Here is a 20,245-nt window from a genome sequence, read left to right as displayed (position 1 = left end):
TTTGGAAGCTATCCTAGGTCAATTCTGTAATGGTTGTAAAAGGAAGCACAGTATGGCATACAGATCATTTTATCTTAGGTGAATACTTGTAACCTATTTATTAAAAATACTTGGTTAAAAGTTTTAAAAGTTTATTTTTTAAAAATTTGAAGCAGGGAATGGGATCTTTGCTTTCACTTTGGGCAAACATAAAGGGGAAAAATCAGCCCACATAATACAGAGAGGAAGAAATACAATTAAATACAATAATCTCCTTTTAGTCCACACAGTTTATTTTCTGTCAGTAATCTGTGCTCTCAACCACTGTATCATGCTCCCTTCTTGATAAAATTGTAGTAGAAATAGCTGAACTAGGAGTCTATGCTCTTCAGAAGTACTTGGAGGAAAGGAGATGTGATCATTTGGTTGCTCTCCTGTTCTTGGAAACTACTGATAATTTTATAAACATTTTGGTATTCAACGATGTGTATTTCTTCTTAAAACTAAGTATGTGGCAATCCATGGAAGTATGAGAGCTATCATCCCATCTCATGGGGAAATAGAGGTAACATCTACTTCCTGTTCTCTTTTTCTTTTCATCATTCTGATTTAATGATTAAATTTCTGTTTTAAATACTTATGACTGTAATACATAGGAAATGGAATATATTTGAAATAAAATTTGTATGTTGTGTTTATTATTGAATTTTGTGCCAAATTAAAAAATAGGTTACATAGCTATTATTATAGCTCTCATTACTTTTTAGCAGTTACTTTCTCTCTGACCTAATACTTACTGTCCACACACACACACACACACACACACACACACACACACACAGAATCTGAAATACTATGCTATTTGCTCTAGAAGCTCAAGAGTTTTTTTCACGAATCTCAGTGCTGTAATTAAAAGAACTAAAAAATTAAAGCATGTAATTTTTTTTCTACTGTATTTCAGGCCATATTGCATTAAATATTCCAAATATAACTTGTTTGAGTAGTTTTAGGAAAATCAGTTCTAATTTAAGTTCAAAGTAAATGGATTGCATCTGTGTGCTTAAAGAGAAAAAACTTCAAGATGTTTTACACTCTGCATTCTCTCCCATTAATGCACATATAGAAATGCATTGTATCTCCAGTTGATGGAGAATTTGACATACTAGGAAAAAATAAAGACAAAAATGATTACTTTTCAACTGTGTATATTAATTCTATCAGTTTATCTTTGTTATGCCACCTCTGTAAGGTAAGTAAGCAGCATACATTTCTCCACTTATTTTACTGTTGGAATTTATATGGACATCAGGTTACTTGGCAAATTTTTAGGACAAATTAGAAACTACAAAGGAGAAAGAAAGCAGGTCTTAGGCCTGTTCGATCAATCTATTTTCTTAAAAGGGGAAAGGGAATTCAAGCAACTCAGATTATTGAAAATGCAAAGATATTAAATTTAAATATTTTCCTCTATATTAACGTCTTAAAACTTTTAAAAATACTGAACCTATATCCCTTATAAATAATGATGATCTATTTTAAAAGAATAGAAGAATTATTTGGAAAAAAATTTTTATAGAGAATTTCTTTCCTGGATTATATAACTTTGTTTTATTAGAAATTAATACTTCTGACTTTAATATTGTCATTTTTACTCTCACATTCTTTATATATATAATTTTTCGAGGCTATAAGGCCCTTTATTATGTGTGTTTGCTTCTTTGTTTATCATTATTGACTGATTTATCCTGACGCGTTTAAACTCTGTTAGGCACTGTATAAGCAATCTTGATTAATGAGTAACAATGACAATTTAAGTACCTAACGAGAAGTTGCACAGTTTGAGTCTTCAGCCTTTAACTCTCCTCCACATGTGTTAGTTTTTATTTTGTTTCAATTCCAATCTAGTATAGCAACCTTTCTGGTATTAGTGTCTGTAAGATTTGCTGCAGAGCTTGTTTAAATGACAGTTTGCTGAGTCCCACTACCAATGAGTTGGATATAGTGTTTGAAATAGTGTTTAGAACTGTTCATTTTTAAGAAGTGCTCTGCATAATTTAGATGCAGATGGTTTGAGAAGCCCTGATTTAAGGATCCTCATCTATATCCATTCTATTTCTTTCTTTATAAGCAGTAGGAATTAAATTTAGCTAAAATACACAGAAAAGAAATTTATAAGATATTGGATATCTACAGAATCGTAGAGAATCAGCTTTGGAAATTGATAGGAACCTGGGCAGCATCTGTGATTTAGGTATCAGGAATTAATTGTCATTCTCATTGGGCTGACTTGATTTCAACCACTTTCTTCCAGTAATTGTATTACTCAGCAAAAAATCTCAGTCCTGCAAGAGTGAGTAGGATTAGCCTAGATTAGGTCATGAGCCCCTGCATCATAGATAGAGTAGGACACTTAGAATGATAACCTTATCATATCTAGTCACTATGTGGAACAAATAATTCCTTAAAAATATTGTCACTAAAACAGTGGAATGGGTAATGGGTGGCCAAATCCAACATATATATCTAATTACTTATCATATAATCATCTAAATAACCTATTTTAGATTTTTTGCCCTTACTCTAAAAACTCAATTACTGAATATAACTTTGTCTAATTAGTGTCTGTATAGTTTCCTGGTTCATCTCATGGGATTTAGGCATCATTTGCTACTACGCTTAATAAAGTATCAGCAATTTAGGAGTTATGTTATAAAAGAATCTTGAAGCCAGTCTCTCAAAAGGGTAGTATATATTTGCTTTTACCCAAATATAGTTTGAAACATCCCTTGTTATGATAAAACTCTTATCTTGCAGTTACATAAGACAAGGAAACATAGTTGGCCTGAACTTCTAACTTTTTCTTTACAAAAAGTTTCACTTTTAGCAAATGGCTTATTCTATGTCCAAAATTTTAATGCATTCAAAACATAGTACATTTTTCTGGTCACTACCATTTGGTTGGTTAACATGAGAAAATTTGTAACACAAAATATTGTGCCCAATATTGATCTAACTTACCCAATATTGATCTTACATATTATTGTGCTTTTAAAAATAAAATAATTCCTAAACTATAGAACAAAATTGATCCTAAAGTTTATATTTTTAAAATATCTAGTAACTGACATTTTTAAGGGCATGGATTTTAAGATTGCCAGTGTTCCATCTTTTAAAAAACTTTCTATGTTCCATTTCCCAGAAATAGTTGTCCAAAATGCAGTGGCATAAACTCTGAGTTTTTGATTGCTTACTTATCTGCTGGACATTGTCCTAAATACTTCAGTGTATTTGATTATGTAATCCTCACAATAACTTGTAAATATTACTGTTATGACCTTCATATTTTATAGGTGAGGAAATCAGGACACAAAATAGATTAAGTAACGTAACTTCACTAATACCCTGGCACAGTGTTAAAGGGTATTAGTTACAGAGTGTTATGGATTCAGTTGTGTCCCCTCAATTTATGTTTAAGTTCTAATACCCAGTACCTCAGAATATGACCTTTTATGGCAAAAGAGTCATTGCAGTTGTAATTAATTAAGATGAGGTCATATTCGAGTAGGCTGGGCTTCTAATCCAATATGACTGGCGTCCTGATAAACAGGGGAAATTTGGACATAGACATGCAGTCAGGGATAATGTTATGAAAAGACAAAGGCAGATTTTAGAGTCATCTGTCTACAAGCCAAGGATAACCATAAATTTTCAGCAAACCACCAGAAGCTAAGAAAGCGGCACGAAAGACATTCTTCCTTACAGCTCTCAGAAGGAAACAACTCTGCTGACATCCAGATCTTAGACTTCCAGTCCCCAGAACTCTAGGACAAATATCTGTTGTTCTAAGCCATCTAGTTTGGGATACCTTGTTATGGCTGCCCTAGAAAACACATAGAGTTAGGATTTGGATGTAGATGTTATGGCTCCAAAGCTTGTATTCTTAACACACTATTTGTCTTCCTAAAGGTTAGATAATTGAATAAATAAATGCACTATCTCAGGATATGAAAGAAACCTAGACTAAAAAAGCTAATCCAAATTAAGAGAGCTAATAACATTTTTCTAAAGCTTGAAGTGCCTCTTTGCAAGGATGGTGTATAAGAAAGGAGCCTAAAGTACTACTTTCCTTCAAAACTGGTAAAAATAACAACAAAAACCCCAGAATTACTATGACTAAATATGATTAGATAAAAACATGACCTAAGAATTTAAACATAAATTATAAATTTGTATAAATTAAGTATATTTAAATATTTAAAAAATGCCTCCTTTAATAAATTTCTAGAGAAAGAAAATCTTACAGAAGATTTCTGCTGCTCCTGTTTAATAACTGTTTAAAGTTATCTCAGTTTGCATAGAACATAACTTTTGCATAAACTCAGGTTTTGAATACTAGCGAATTAAAAATTTAGAAAAAAATGTAGAGGAAAATAGGATTCTTATTACATAAAGACCATAGTGAAGAAATTCTGCATGGCCTTCTGCCCATGCCTTTTTCTAATTAAAACAGGCAGCTGTGAAATAAGGGAAAACTCATGCATAGCTTAGGTTTCTTCTGTTCACAAATAAGTGCAAAGAAAGGCAGAATGAGAAAGGAGAGTTAGAAATAGGTAGGAAATACTTAGAAGATATATTGATACTTCAACTCATTTATTAGAAGCAATAATTAAGGTCATGATGTCAGAATTGCTCTGAATTGCCAAGAATGGAGAGACAAAAACCTAGACGCCCTGAATTTTTTTTTCCTTAAAACTCATACAAGTGATTAAAGATGAATTAAAGAGAGTTGTTTGCTTGGAGTTAAAGTGGTCATTTTTAAAGCAGAGATAGGTTACTATTACACTTTGGTCAGTAAGGTGCTTGATTTGTATATCCTTGTATTTCTTTAATTTTTACTGTTCAGAGCTGCATAATAAATAGGCCTGGGGCTGAATCTCAGTCCTATGCCTTATTAAGGATGAGTTTTGGGGAAAATAGCTTAATATCTTGGCCTTGCTTTAATCACCTACAAAATAGCAAAAATAACACCTATTCAGTTTTGAGAATTTAGAGATGGAATATATTTAGAGGTCCCTGACCATATAACAACAACAATAATATAGGTAACATTGAGTTATTACTGTGTTTAAGAACTTTAGTAAATTATTTCATTCAGTACTAACATCTGAACTAGGAAGTAAGTCATATTGTTTACTCCAGTTCAGCAACTCAAGATCACAAACTAGTAGGTTATCTATAGAATTTGGAATCAAACCTAGATTTCTACATTTGAAATGGCATAATTATTAAATATATGACTAGTAGTCCTACATTAAGGATAAAAATATGGGTAAACTTAATTCTTTAGGAATTTACTGTCTAATATGAAGAGACAGTAAAATGGGTGGCAACAACTGTTGTAGAAGTGGTGATAGAAATATGTAACAGTTACCAAAGACTTTGAAGAAAGAGGTAGTCATATCTACTTTTAATCTTAAGAAAGACTTTATAAAGGAAGTGAAGCTTGAGCGGAGTGTTTAAATGTTAGTAGCTATACATCAGATAACTAATGATTACAAATCATTCCAGGCAGAGGGAGTAATATGTACAAGGACATGGAAACTACATATGATAGCATTTTGGGAAGCGAGACTAATAAGAAGGAGGAGGAAGGCAGGGATGAAGGAAGAAAAATAGAGGTCAAGACATGAGCTTTGAATGCCACACTAAGTGGTTTGTACTTTATCATGAGAAACCAGAGGTTCTTAACCTTGGCTGCACATCAAAATCATATTGAGGACTTTAAAAATATACTCATATGTGATTTCAACCCAGATCTACCTTTATAAACATTTTTAATGAAGTTTGAACATTTTCTTTCTGTTCTTGTTAAGATTCTATTAAGCATGTAGTAGGTCCTCAATAAATATTGATTGGTTGATCTTAGTACTTAGCTTTTGTTAGCTGTTACAGACACTTCAGAATTATTTTTTTAGTTATTTTGGTGAGTGAAGTGAAGGGAAGATTTCATTTTCATTATTGTGATATGCTGATATATTTATTGATGATTTACCAATAAATAACCAAAGGATGCCTTTTTTGGTGAGCAGCATGTTCAAATGTTCCTCTACTACCCACACTATGTTAATCTTAATATAAGGCATACTGAGTGTATTTTTTTCCCTTGATATTGAAGCTGATAGTCTATGGTTATTTCCCTATTTCAACTTCTAATAAAGAATGAGTATATTACCTGTGGGTTTTTGTTTGTTTGTTTGTTTTTATGATGCTCCATGCTGATTTAAAGTTTTTCATTAGTGATTCAAAGGCAAAAAAGAATGAAAGTAATCTTAAAATGTGATTTGGGAATAAATTTAAAAAATTGAGTTTCAAATATAAGGAATTTATGTCACCATTCAGTCCTAACAAGAAGTAAATAGCTGAACAGACTGAAAAATCAACTCTTCTGTAAGAGCGGGGAGGACACAGGGCAAACTGCTAATCCCAGGTTGGGGGCCAGATAGACAAATACAGGGAGTCGCTGCTTCTCAGAGCAGAGACTTATAAGGAGAAACAGCCATGGAAACCAGTGCTTGGTACATTATGTCCAACTATCAAGAAAAAATTACAAGATATACAAAAAAGCAAAAAGCAAAATTTGAAGATCAAGCTTCAGAACAAGACATGGTAGTGGTTTTGGAATTATCAAATTTGGAATTTAAAACAACTATGATTACTAGGCTATGGGCTATAATGGATCAATTAGACAGCATACAAGAAGAGATGGGCAATGTAAGCAGAGAGATAGAAATCCCAAAAATGAAACAAACAAAAAATGCTAGAGATAAAAATCACTGTAACAAATAAAGAATGTTTTTGATGAATTTATTATTGGACTAGATATGGATGAGTAAAGAATCTCTGAGCTAGAGAACATATCAATAAAATTCTCAAAAAACATAAAGCGAAGAGAAGAAAGACTGGAAAAAAAATACCAAGAGAATACCCAAAAGTAGTTATGTGCAACATGCACATAATGGGAGTACCAGAAGAAGAAAGAAATATTTGATGCAATATTATTTGAGAATTTCCTCCAAATGTCAGACACCAAACCACAGACCTAGGAAGTTCAAAGAACACCAAGCAGGATAAATGCCAAACAATGACAATAACAACAATAGTAAGAACAACACTTAGGCATATTTTCAAACTATGGAAAATCAAAGAAAAAAATTCTTAAATAAACCAAATGGAAAAACCACCATACTTGTAGGGAAATAAAGATAACAATTATATTTGTCCTCTCATAACCATGCAAGCAAAAGGAGAGTGGAGCAAAAAGTGTTGAGACATAAATACCACCATGCTAGAACCCTGTGAAATTTTCCTTCAAAGGTGAAGGAGAAATAGACATTCTCAGACAAACAAAAATTGAGGGAATTTGTTGCCAATAGACTTGCTTTCCAAGAAATTTTAAAAGGATTTCTTTAGAGAGAAGGAAAATACTATATGTCAGAAACTTAGATCTGTGTAAAGTAAGGAAGCTCACCAAAGAAGGAATAGTGAAAGTAAAAAAAAACAAAATTTTAATTTTTTTATACTTAATTGATCTAACAGGTAACATTTTTTATTCTCAAAATAATGATGGCAATACATTCTGTATGTATATTTATGTATACTTATATGTAAGTGAAATGGGTGACAGCAACAATACAAAATAGAAGTAGAATTTTTTTTATTATAAGATACACTACCTACAAAGAGGCATAGTTTTATTTAAAAGTGGACTTGCATTCATTGTGAATGTATATTGAAACTCAAGGACAACCACTAAAAATATACAAAAAGTATAACATGTTAATAAAGGAGAGAAAAAGGAATGATATAAATACTTAATTAAACCATAAAAGACAGAAAAAGAATGAAGACAAAAATAGAAACAGAGAACAAATAGAAAACAGTAACAAATATGTTAGATATTAATCTATTTATATCAATAATCACATTGAATTTCAATAATTAAATGGACTAAAAAATGGGGAAAATAGTGGAGAAAAATATAGCATCCTAACACTAAACAGAAGTACACGAGTAGTTAGATTAACTTCAGGCAGAACAGACTTCACAGCAAGGATAGTTATGGATAAAGAAGGGATCAATTCTCTATGAAATATAGCAATCCTGTATGTGCCTAACAATAGAGCATCAAACTTTGTAAGGCAAAAACTGATGAACTGCCAGAAGAAATCTATGAATACGCTACCATAGTTTGAACTTTCAACACCTCTCTATCAGAAATAGACAAAGTCAACAGACAGAAAATCAGTAAGGATATAGTTGAACTCAACAAAACCATTAATCAACTGGATATAATTGACTTCGACAGATTATTTCATTCAACATCAGCAGTATATACATTCTTCTCAAGCTCACATGGAACATTCACCAAGATAGACCCAATTCTGGATCATAAAGTATACCTTAACACATTAAAAAAGTAGAAATCATACAATATCTGCTTAAACTACAATATAATTAAACTAGAAATCAATAACAGAAAGATAACTGGAAAACCACAAAACATGTGGATATAAACACACAATAACCAAGCCTGAATAATGAAGAAGTAGAAAACCTGAACAGACCAATAGAGAAAATATAGGACCAGATGGCTTCACTAGTGAATTTACCAAACATGTAAAGAAAAATAATACCAATGCTTCTCACACTTTTCTAAAAATTTAAATAGGAAAGAACACTTCCAAACTCATTTTATGAGGCCAGCATTACTCTGATACCAAAACCAAACAAGGACACTATAAGAAAAGAAAATTACAGGCCAATATCCTCGAATAACATAGATGTAAATATGCTCAACAAAATACTACCAAACTGAATTCAACAATTCATTAAAAAGATCATAGAGCATGATTAAATGGGATTTAAGTCAGGATGGAAGGATGGTTCATCATCCAAAAATTAATTGGTGTGATATGCCACATTACCAAAATGAAGGATAAAAATCCTATGATCATCTCAAAATGCAGGAAAAACATTTGAAAAGATTCGACATTCATTCATGAAAAAAACTCTCAACACTCTGTGTATTGAGGGAATGTACCTCAACATAATAAAGGCCATATATGACAAGCCCACAGCTAATATCATACTTAATGGAGAAAAGCTGAAAGCTCTTCCTCTAAGATCAGAAACAAGACTAGGATGCCTATTGTCGCCACTTTTATTCAATATAGTGCTGGAAGTCCTAGCCAGAGCGACTAGGTAAGAAAAAAGAAATAAAATTATTAGAATTGGAAAGAAAGAAGTAAAATTATCACTATTTGCAGATCGACATGATGTTATGTATAGAAAACCCAAACGACTTCACAAAAACAAATAAACTGTTAGAACTAATAAATGAATTAGTAAAGTTGCAGGTTACAAAATCAACTTACAAAAATTAGTTGTGTTTCTATATACTAACACTGAACTAATCAAAAGAGAAGTTAAGAAAACATTCCTATTTAAGATTGCATCAAAAAGAATAAAATATCTAAGAATAAACTTGAACAAGGAAATGAAAGACTTATACACTGAATGCTATAAGACATTGATGAAAGAAATTGAAGAAGACACAAAAAATGGAAGGATATTCCAAGTCATGGATTGTGCGAATTAATATTGTTAAATTTTCCATACTACAGATTCAGTTTAATCCATATCAAAATTCCAGTGACGTCTATGGCCATGCTTCCCTGAACAAGCCTGATCCTATCTAATCTCAGAAGCTAAGCAGGGTCGGGCCTGGTTAGTACTTGAATGGGAGACCACCAAGGAAGACCAGGTACTGTAGGCGTAAAAAATAAAAAATAAATAAGAGATTGTAAGCTGACAAGGTCCTTGAAATCTGTGAGGTCAACCAAGGGTTGCCTCGCCTAAAAATAAATAAATAAATAAATAAACAAACAAACAAATAAATAAATAAATAAATAAAATTAAAATTCCAATGACATTATTCACAGAAATAGAAAATTTCCCCAAATTAGAGAACCACAAAAGATTCCAAACAGCCAAAGCAATCTTGAGAAAGAAGAATAAATCAGGAGGCACTGCATTTTCTGATTTCAAACTGTATTATGAAGCTATAATAATCAAAATAGCATGGTATTGGCATAAAAACAAACAGATTAATGGAACAGAATCAATAGCCCAGAAATAACCCATGCATATGTGGTCAATTAATATACAACAAAGGAACAAAGAATATACAATGGGAAAAAAGTATTATTAATAAATGAGAGGAAAATTGGACTACCACATGTGAAAGAATAAAAGTGGAACCCTGTCTTCCATCATATAAAAATTAACTTAAAATGGATTTAAGACTTAAATATCTATAACCATAAAACTAGGAGAAAGTATACGGGATAAGCTTCTTAACATCAGTCTTGGCAATGATTTTTTGCATTTGAAACCAAAAGGAAAGGAAACAAAAGCAAATATAAATAGGTGAGACTGCATTAAACTAAAAAGCTTCTGCATAGCAAAGAAAATCAACAAAATGAAAAGCAATCTATTCAATAGGAAAAAATATTTGCAAATTGTATACCTGATAAAGGGTTAACATTCGAAATGAACTCACACAACTCAATAGCAAAAAAGCAAACATTCCAGTTAAAAAAATGGGCAAAGGAACTGAATAAACATTTTCCAAAAAAGGCATACATATGGCCAACAAGGATATGAAAAGGTGCTCTACATTGCCAGTCATCAGGGTAATGGAAATGAAAACCACAATGAGCTATCACCTCACACCTTTTAGAATGGCTACAGTCAAAAAGACAGATAAGTATTGGCAAGGATGTGGAGAAAAGGGAACCCTTGTTCACTATGGAAATGTACATTGGTTCAGTCATTATGTAAAACAATATGGAGGGTCCTCAAAAAATTGAAACTAGAACAACCATGTAATCCCACAAACCTACATCCTGATTATACACACACACACACACACACACACACACACACACACGGGAAATGAAAACAAGGTATCAAAGAGATATCTACACTCCCCTTTTCATTGCTCATTATTTACAGTAGCCAAGATATGGAAACAACCTAAATGTTTGTCAATGGATGAATAGAAAAAGAAGATGTGAGATACACACACACACACACACACACACACACACACACACACACACACACACAATGGAATATTATTCAAACTTGAGAAAGAATGAAATCCTGCCATTTGCAACATGGATAAACCTTGAAGGCATTATGCTAAGTGGAATAAGCCAGAGAAAGAAAATACTGCATGGTATCAGTTATATATAGAATCTTTAAAAAAAACTGAACTCATAGAAACAGAATGAAGAACAGTGGTTGTCAGGGCCAATGGGTGGGTAAATAGGAAGAAGTTGATAAGAGAGTACAAATTTTCAGCTATGAGTTAGGTCAGAGGATCAAATGAGTAATATAGTGACTCTGGTGGATAACACTGAATTGTATCATGGAAATTTGCTAAGAGTAGAACTTAGATGTCACACACAAAAGAAAGATGAATATGCGAGGTGATGGATGTGTTAATTAACAAGAAGGGAGAAATTATACATCATCACGATGTACAATTTATATATCTTATCATTTTATTTGTCAGTTGTACTTCAATAAAGCTGAGAAAAAAAAGAAAAAAATTAAAAGAAAAACTGAAGGCAGAGTAATTGACCTATGGCACAAATTATGTGTTGGCATCATATAGACCTAATGCTAAAGTACCTTCATTCAGGAATTATAATATCATTCCTTTGCCTCTATATTTCCAAATTGATGATACATTTGTATATTAGTTCTGAGATGTGTTTTATTCTCTATAATATGAAAATACTAATTGGGAAAAGGTTTATATTTATATGACAAAAGTTTTCTCTGGATCAAAGTATTTTTGTTAAATTAAAAAAATTTAATGTCAAATGTATTAGATAAAATTTAATGTATTAGATAAAATTTTATTTATGTCTAAGTGATATGTTTTTAAATTTTTAAAAATTGTACTTTTTTGATATTCTAATCATGGAAAGATGGCAGTAACCAATGTTTTGATTTCTTAATGCAGTGCCATGGTTTCCTTGTATTACTTACGTTTATATTTATTTATTTAGGCAGTTGAGTATATAAAATAGGAATTTAAAGTAGAAAGCCAGAGATTACTAGCAAAACTCTATAATTTTGACTTGAGTAAAATGATACCAAAAAATATTAGATGACTTGTCCATGGTCACTTAGCAGTTATTGACAAAATGAGAACTAGAACCTCTACAACACACTGAAACTATAAGTAGAAAACTGACTATCATTGATTTTTCCAAATTGTGATGCGATAAACCTTGTCATTTCGAAAGGGAGATAAACAACTATGGGATTGAAATTTATATAAAAACTATCGCCAAGAGTTTCACAGTATTAAGGAGAAATAAGTGTTGATGATATTTCTCACATTGTGTAAAATCTATCTTATGTTCTATACAATGGTGGTAAATTCTATAGGAAGAAACTGAAATATAATCTAGAGATTGTATAATTTAAAAAAAAAAAAAAGCTGTTGCCATGTGAGTTGTGCAGCACTTAACAAGAAGCTTTACTCTCTGACTTTTTCCATAAACAGGATAGTCATTTATTATCTTTTTCATTCCCTCAAATTATAGAATAACTTTTCTTAATTAGGGTTCTGGTACATGAATAACTACAGTCAAACCATTTAGGCAAGTAATATTTAATCCAAAATTTGCTAATTTGAAATCATTGGAAAACATGTAGAGTAGCTTAAGAGAGGAAAAATCCTTTTCCCAGGCATCACACAAACTAAGTTAGTTGGCTGACATTGGTCTTTTTATGGCCTTGGACAAATATTTCAGTCTTTTTGAGTAACAGTTTTCTCTTTGGTGGTAAAGTGCTGATATTGCTTGAAGTTTCTATTTTACAGGGTTGTTGAAATAGAATATTGTTTATCAAAATGTTTTGAAAATTAAGTGCTGCACAATTCTACAATTTCATTACTGTTTCTCAAAATGCTAGAATACCTTTAAACATTGTTGATCAAGTCATTTAATCATTCATTCCACACCTACTGAACAAGCATTAATTGAATTCCAGAAGCTATGATTTATTCTTACATTAAAAAGATGAACCATCTTTCCTCCCTCAAGTCAAAGAGAAAAACAATAGAAGAGAGAAGGGTAGATGATCCTGTTGTTTTTATGTTTCACTGTGGTTGTACTTGTGTACATTTCAACCCAGCTGCAGCATCTAACAATGTATCTTGGTCTGTGCTGCCAAGATAAGTATTCTAGTCCTGAGTTATCAATTGAAATAGGACAAAAGGGGAAAGGCACTCTACAGTTCTGCATAGGTTATGCACACTTATTTTTTATCAACACTGGGAGGTAAGTACCATTATTGTGCCTTTTTTTACAAATGAGGAAAATCAGATACAGAGAGGTTAAGTAATTTACCAAGACCACTCCAATAGGACAAGAACATAAAAAGAAAACAGCAATGCGTAAAGGCATCTTGAATGGGAAATATAAGGCGGTGGGTTGGGGCAAGAGGATACAAAGATCAGGAGACAGCAGTGAATTTTCATAATGGCTATTATACATCAAATAGAAATGTGTTGTGCATTCACAAGTTGTAATACAGAGACAAATGAAAATAGCTTCTCCAATTAAAGCTCAGATTTCTTGAGCACAGAAGAGAAATATTAAATTAGTAATTATTATTCAATGCAGTAAATATTCTCTAGTAGGAATATGCACAAGATTTTCTGGGGGATGAGGAAGGGTACTGTGACTTACTGTGCATGGAATAATCAATAAAGGTTTTTCACAGGAGGTAATACTTATGTAGTCTTTCGTGTGTGTGTGCATGGCAAAATATATATAACATAAAACTATATTAACCATTTATAAGTACATTTAGTTCAGTGGTATTAAATACATTCATGTTATATAACTATCACCACCATCCATATCAGACTTAATCTTGTAAAACTGAAACTCTTTATCAAACAATAACTCCCCATAATCACTCCCACCAAACCCTGAAAACCCCTTCCTTCCTCGCTCCCTCCCTCCCTCCCTTATTCCCTCCCTTCCTCCCCTCCCCTCCCTTCCCCTTCCCTTCTCTTTTCTTCCCTTTCTTCTTTTTTTAAGTTCCTTTCTCCCACATGCCACACCTTTTGGTAACCACAATTCTATTCTATTCTCTTCTTACTTAGAGTTCAGCTTTCCCCCTACACACTCATATAAGTGAGATCATGCAATATTTGCCTTTTTTGTATGGCTTATTTCACTTAGCATAATGTCCTCTAGGTTCATTCATGTTGTTGCAGATGAAGGATTTCTTTCTTTTTTAAGGCTGAATATTATCTCATCGTGCATATATAGATGAATATATACAGTATCCTTTTTACCATTTATCCATCAATGACATTTAGGTTGTTTTCATATCTTGGCTATCATGAATAATGCTGCAATGAACAAGTGGGTGCTGATATCTTTTTGAGATAGTGATTTTATTTTTTTGGTATATATATACATAGATGGTTATTACTGGATCATATGGTAGTTCTGTTTAATTTTTTGAGGAGATTTCATACTGTTTTCCATAACGGTTGTTTCAATTTACATTTCCACCCAAAAGTGTACAAAAGTTGCCTTTTCTCAATATCTTTGCCAACATTTATTATTCTTTGATAACAGCTCTTCTAAGGCATCTGAAGTAATATCTCATTGTGGTTTTGATTTGCATTTCTTGATGATAGTGATGATGAGCATCTTTTGTCATGCCTGCTGGCCATTTACATGTCTTTGGAAAATTGTCTATTCAGATCCTTTGCTTATTTTTAATAGGATTATTTAATTATTTTGCTATTTTTTTGTAAGGATTCCTTAAATATTTTGGATGTTAACTCTATTGAATATGTGGTTTGTAAATGATTTCTCTCATTCCATTGGTTGCCTTTCGCTTTATTGATGGTGTCCTTCGCTGTGCCGAAGTTTTTTAGATTGATATAGTTCTACTTGTTTATTTTTGTTTTTGTTGCTTTTGATTCAGGTGTCATATCTAAAAAATTATTTCCAAGACCAATATCAAGGAGCACTTCCCCTATGCTATCTTCTTGAAGTTTTATGGTTTCAAGTCTTAGTTTAAGTGTTTAATCTTCGAGTTTTTTTTGTATAGTGTAAGATTAGGGTCCAATTTAATTGTTTTGCATGTGGACATCCAGGTTTTCCAGTGCCATTTACTGAAGAGACTGTCCTTTCCTCATTGTTTATTCTTGGCACCTTTGTCAAAAAACAAGTTACCATGTATGTATGGGTTTATTTGCAAATTCTCTATTCTGTTCCATTGATTTATGTGTCTCTATGTACAGAATCTTGATTGACATTATTTATGATGAGGGAGAGTCAGCAGCAAAGAACTTTTCCAAAGGATTGAAGAGGCCATCCTAAGACACAGAGAAAGTGAAAGAGCTTGGCATTTCTGTGAAAGAGCAACTACTTTGGCACAGTTGTCTCTGAGGGGTGGGGGTGATGGGCAAAAGTGATTGGAGACAGAGGAGAAATTGAAAAATGAGGTGATCCTGAACTGTTTTTTTTCAAGTCAGGATGTTTTGATAATATTTTACTTCTGTACCCTTTTCACTATTATATAATGTTTTTAATACCTTTAAATAATAGTTCATATATTTTTGGTGCAGTATGAAAACTTTGGATAAAGGCATTTCATTTTGGTTATTATACTATTAAATGTATAATAAAATTAACTTAAAGTTAAATAAAAATATAAAGCAGAAGTTCACTTTTTATGTGATAATATATACTTTTAATTATTTAAGAAATAATTATGATTTTTGAACAATTCAAAAGTACATTTTAATATACCAGCTAACATACATCTAATTGATATGGCATAAACACTTCTTAATATTTTGATATTTGAAATTTATAAAATTTGCACTAAAATTCTCAGTGGTTCAGTTCATTTTTATGATCATATTTTAGTTCCGTTGAAATGAGGTCAAATTGCATTTTCAGTATTTATCTGCAAATAACACATTTTTTATGTGTTGAAAGCCTTCCCTAAATTAATAAATAGTTAATTATTTACAATCTTACTATATTTTATCTTTTTAATGTAACTCTACATCAGTATTTTTCATTGTTTCTATTTTAACTGGTGGTCATTTATGGATAGATATTTAATACTGTGAGAATGAGCAAGTTCATGTAGCTAGTGGAGCCTGACTGAGAAAGGCTGATTGTTTGTTTTATCTCCATAAAGTGCCATTTTTTTTTTTTTTTACATTTCTATGGCTTCCATTTTAAAAGGAAACATTTGAATAATTTTATCTATTGATTTAAAAAATATATACTTGAAAGTCATTATTAAAGTGTTCATTTATACATTTAATACTTAGTATCATAGATTCAATTGTTTTACAGGACAATTTGGGAAATGTAATTGGGAAATGTAATTGACTAGAAACCATTAATCTATTTTAAGAAATAAGTATATAACGTAATTAATATTTTATAATGCTCTCTCTGGAAATGACTAAAACCTTGTACAGATGAGTCAGTGGTGTCAGTTAGAAAATAGTTGCAGCAGACTAGAAAAGAGGAAACAAAATTTCCAAGAATGTTGTAAGCTTGGTAAAGCTTTGGTATCTTGGTCCTAATTGGTGGGTGGGCTGTTGACGTGGTAGGCACTTACTAGGCATTTGTTGGGACATCAGTGAAACTATTAGCAGGTGTTAAGGAAGAAGAGCATGAAGTAAACCAGTTTATTTGTTTAAATGATTGCTCTGGCCCCAGGTGAACAGTGGTTAGAGAGGGCAAGAGTTGATTATGGGAGATCAGTTGCCATTATTTGGTGAACAAATTATGGTAACTTGGACGATAACAGTAGCGATGAACATTGAAAGAATAAATGGATTTGAGAGGTTCTTACATCAACCATTGAATGCTCCAGTTCAGAAGTAATATGTGACACTTAGCTCACAACTCACTGACCAGAGCTAATCACATGTCTGGGCCCAACAGCAGGGAGACAAGAAATGCAATTATAACACGTACCTCAGAGTTGGAGATTTGTATATTTTCTGAGAAGGAATAACGACTTCCTGAGTTTGTCCTTCTGGTAACTGAATACCCAATTCATTCTGCCTCTTGTTGGCAAAATACACATTCACCTTGTGGTAGGAAAATCTATTATTACGCTACTCTTGATTGATTCAGAATTATTCCTTTTCTCTTGACCTAAGAGACTCCACGAAAGTATTGTTATTTTGTTCTTTATTAACAAGTGTGTCAGTGGTCCAAACTGCTCTTACAGGAAGTTTGAAGTGCCTTGTTCTTCTGGACTTTGGACCCATTTTTGTGAGCAAGAGTGTAAACAACAATGTTTTACAGATCTGAGCAGAAGACAAGGAGAGTAAAATTGATGGTAGAGAGACGACTAGGGGTGTGAATTACTTGCTGGCTGACTTGTTTATATATAGGAAAGTGGTATGATTTCTCTTTTTAACCCTGACTTCTGTCATTCTTATGGTTGAAGGTAGAATACTGGGAAGGGCAGGAAAAGTACCAACTCAAAATTAGGGAGATATTGAACCCTGATTACTGGATAGTGTCTTGGGGTAGAATAGAAACCCGAATTTGTTAAAGTTGAGTCATTACAGTGACTTTTTAAAGGAGAAAGATGTACTAGACCTCATTGTAGTGATCAAGTGAGTTAACAATACTAAATTATAAAATTAATTTTTGTTTCAAAGTTTCAAGGAAATCTATCAGCTATAAAAGTGAAAAAAAATATGGTAGTAATTAATATCATTTGTAAAATACTTCTGGCCATTTCCCAAGCATGTAGTAGGATTGCATTTCTTAGCCACCTTTGGGTTTGGATGGTGCCATGTAGCTAGCTCTGTCTAATAAATTTAGATCAAAAGTGATGTGTATATTACAGTAAATGCCAGTGTAGCACTCTCCAGAGGCTTATGACTCCCTTCCATGGTGACCAGCATTGATCAAGTTGGTGGCTTCTCATTCAGCCTTGGTTTCTGAGTTATTATCAGGAGCAGAGCATTCCTCCAGGACAGTGCAGCCCACTGAACTTTTGGAGTTTATTTTTTTATAACAAACCCAGCCTACTTTGATATACCTAACAACAGTGTATATTGGCAAACCTTTTTATCTTTCTAATGCATGAAGTAAAAGTTAGTACCATAATGTATTAATTTGCATTTCTTTATGAGAAAAGAATAGTTTCAGATGCTGACAGCAGTGCCTTGAGAACACAGAAACTGCTACCTTTGCCACCACCAACACCACCAACGTTAATTCTATGCTTCTTCACTCTCCTTCACCATCACTCACTCAAGATAAGTCCTGGACTAGAACATCCCATGGAGTACTCTTAGGTTGTGGTTCCTATAATACAGCTGCCAAGAAGCCAAATATATGCCCTCTTTCAGATTCTCTCATGAGAGGCAGCCTCCCATCTATCCTGAGATTTCTCCCTAAAAAGATATGATTCAGGCAAGGGCACTAATTCAGGCAAGGGCACTACTTTAGGTCTGAGGTCATAGTCACAAAAATATCATCTCTGAAAACCTTAAACAAAGCATGAAGGACCAGAAGCACTATCAATCTCATACAGGAAAATGGGGAACCTTAACCCAGCTCTCAGCGTAAATTAGTGAGGTTTATACCAGCAAGAAACAAGATCGTGACTACTAAACCAAGAATAGGTTTTAACTGACCTTTCCCTGTTCTTTTATATTCTGGTAATCGGTATAGGAGGACAAGGGTTAGAGTTGTCCTTGAAGATGAGGGAAAAAAAGTGACATATCTTCTCTAGAGATGATTATATCTGAGAGGTTAGAGTTCCTGTAAAGTATCACTCTTCTCTCTAACCTCTAATTGTTTCTATAGCACTACATTTTAACTGTAATCTTATAAACAAGCTTGGAATATTACCTTATTTCTTTAAAACGGGAGTCCCCAATCCTCAGGGCCATGGACTGGTACTGGTACTGGTATGTGGCCTGTTAAAAACCTGGCTCACAGCAAGAGGTGAATGGTGGGTAAGTAAGCGAAGCTTCATCTGTATTTGCAGCCGTTTCCCAGTGCTAGCATCACCACCTCAGCTCCACCTCAGATCTTCAGGCATTAGATTCACATAGGAGCACTGGTCCCTGGTACCAAAAAGTTTGGTGACTGCTGCTTCAAAACACATTGTAAATTTCAATTTTTTGCTAACATTCTCTCAGTGATTAATTTATTACATGCAGTTATAGGCATTAAGGCCTTTATAAATTTATTGCACCTTAATTGGTTTTATTTTTTGTCTTAGAAAATCTTTAATTTTATTTAATGTGTAGCTTTCCTAATATCTTACCATCTTTCAATATAAACAGAGATAATTCTTCAGAAAATAAAACCAGCAGTGCCACTTTGTCCAGGTCGTAATGTTATATATAGCTCAAGCATTGTTATATACTTAATATCTTGAGTTGAGGGTGGTTTGTTTTACATATATGTATATTGTGAACTTTGCTTTTTATTTATATTTTATGATATTTTTTATATATAGATGCTTTTTAAGTGTTTTAGTTGCCTTTTCTCAGAGTTACAGTAGTTTTTAATTCAATGTCTTTAAAATTTGGTGCTATCAGAAAATTTAAGGTGATCATATGTATTAGAATCCCAATTAAAAAAAAAGATAAAAGTGCTTTCATCATAGAATTCATACTCTGCTTCCACTAAGCGTCTCTTCTGTGTAAGATTTCCTTTGTGCAAGTCGATACATGTCCTCTCATTTTCAACTTTTTGTCAAGAGTAGAGCTGTCAGCATCCAGGATTACCACTGCTCTCATATTTTTTAATATGAAATTTACATATAAATATAATGTGGAGAGATTGAATTGGAAATATATTCTTGATCAAGCTGTTGCCATTATTTCACTTACTAACCTGAAGTTTGTTTGTGTGTTTTAAATCTTGCAAGAATAAGGATTCAGAGTTTATTTTTCAGCTAAAAGTGAACATTAATGAAAATATTTTGAGATTTGATAGCTTAGAGTGTTTGTGACAACATGAGAGTATCTGTATAATCTATGTTGTTTGAAATACATATTCATGTAAATAATACTCTTTAACTATAGATTGGGAATATTCATAGAATTTTTTTTTTTTTTGAAGACTTTCACTTTTTTTAAATC

General features: G+C 32.5%; 1 protein-coding gene and 1 pseudogene across 1 annotated transcript in view; both read left to right on the top strand.

The window, feature by feature from the left end:
• Nucleotides 1-20,245, top strand: part of EPHA6 (EPH receptor A6) — an 841,299-nt gene that overhangs the window by 16,361 nt on the left and 804,693 nt on the right.
• LOC111737420 lies at nucleotides 9,696-9,814 on the top strand (annotated as a pseudogene).

Source organism: Pteropus vampyrus, unplaced genomic scaffold, assembly GCF_000151845.1.
Source record: "Pteropus vampyrus isolate Shadow unplaced genomic scaffold, Pvam_2.0 Scaffold26, whole genome shotgun sequence".
NCBI lineage: Eukaryota > Metazoa > Chordata > Mammalia > Chiroptera > Pteropodidae > Pteropus > Pteropus vampyrus.
This window is presented reverse-complemented; position numbering and strand designations above follow the sequence as displayed.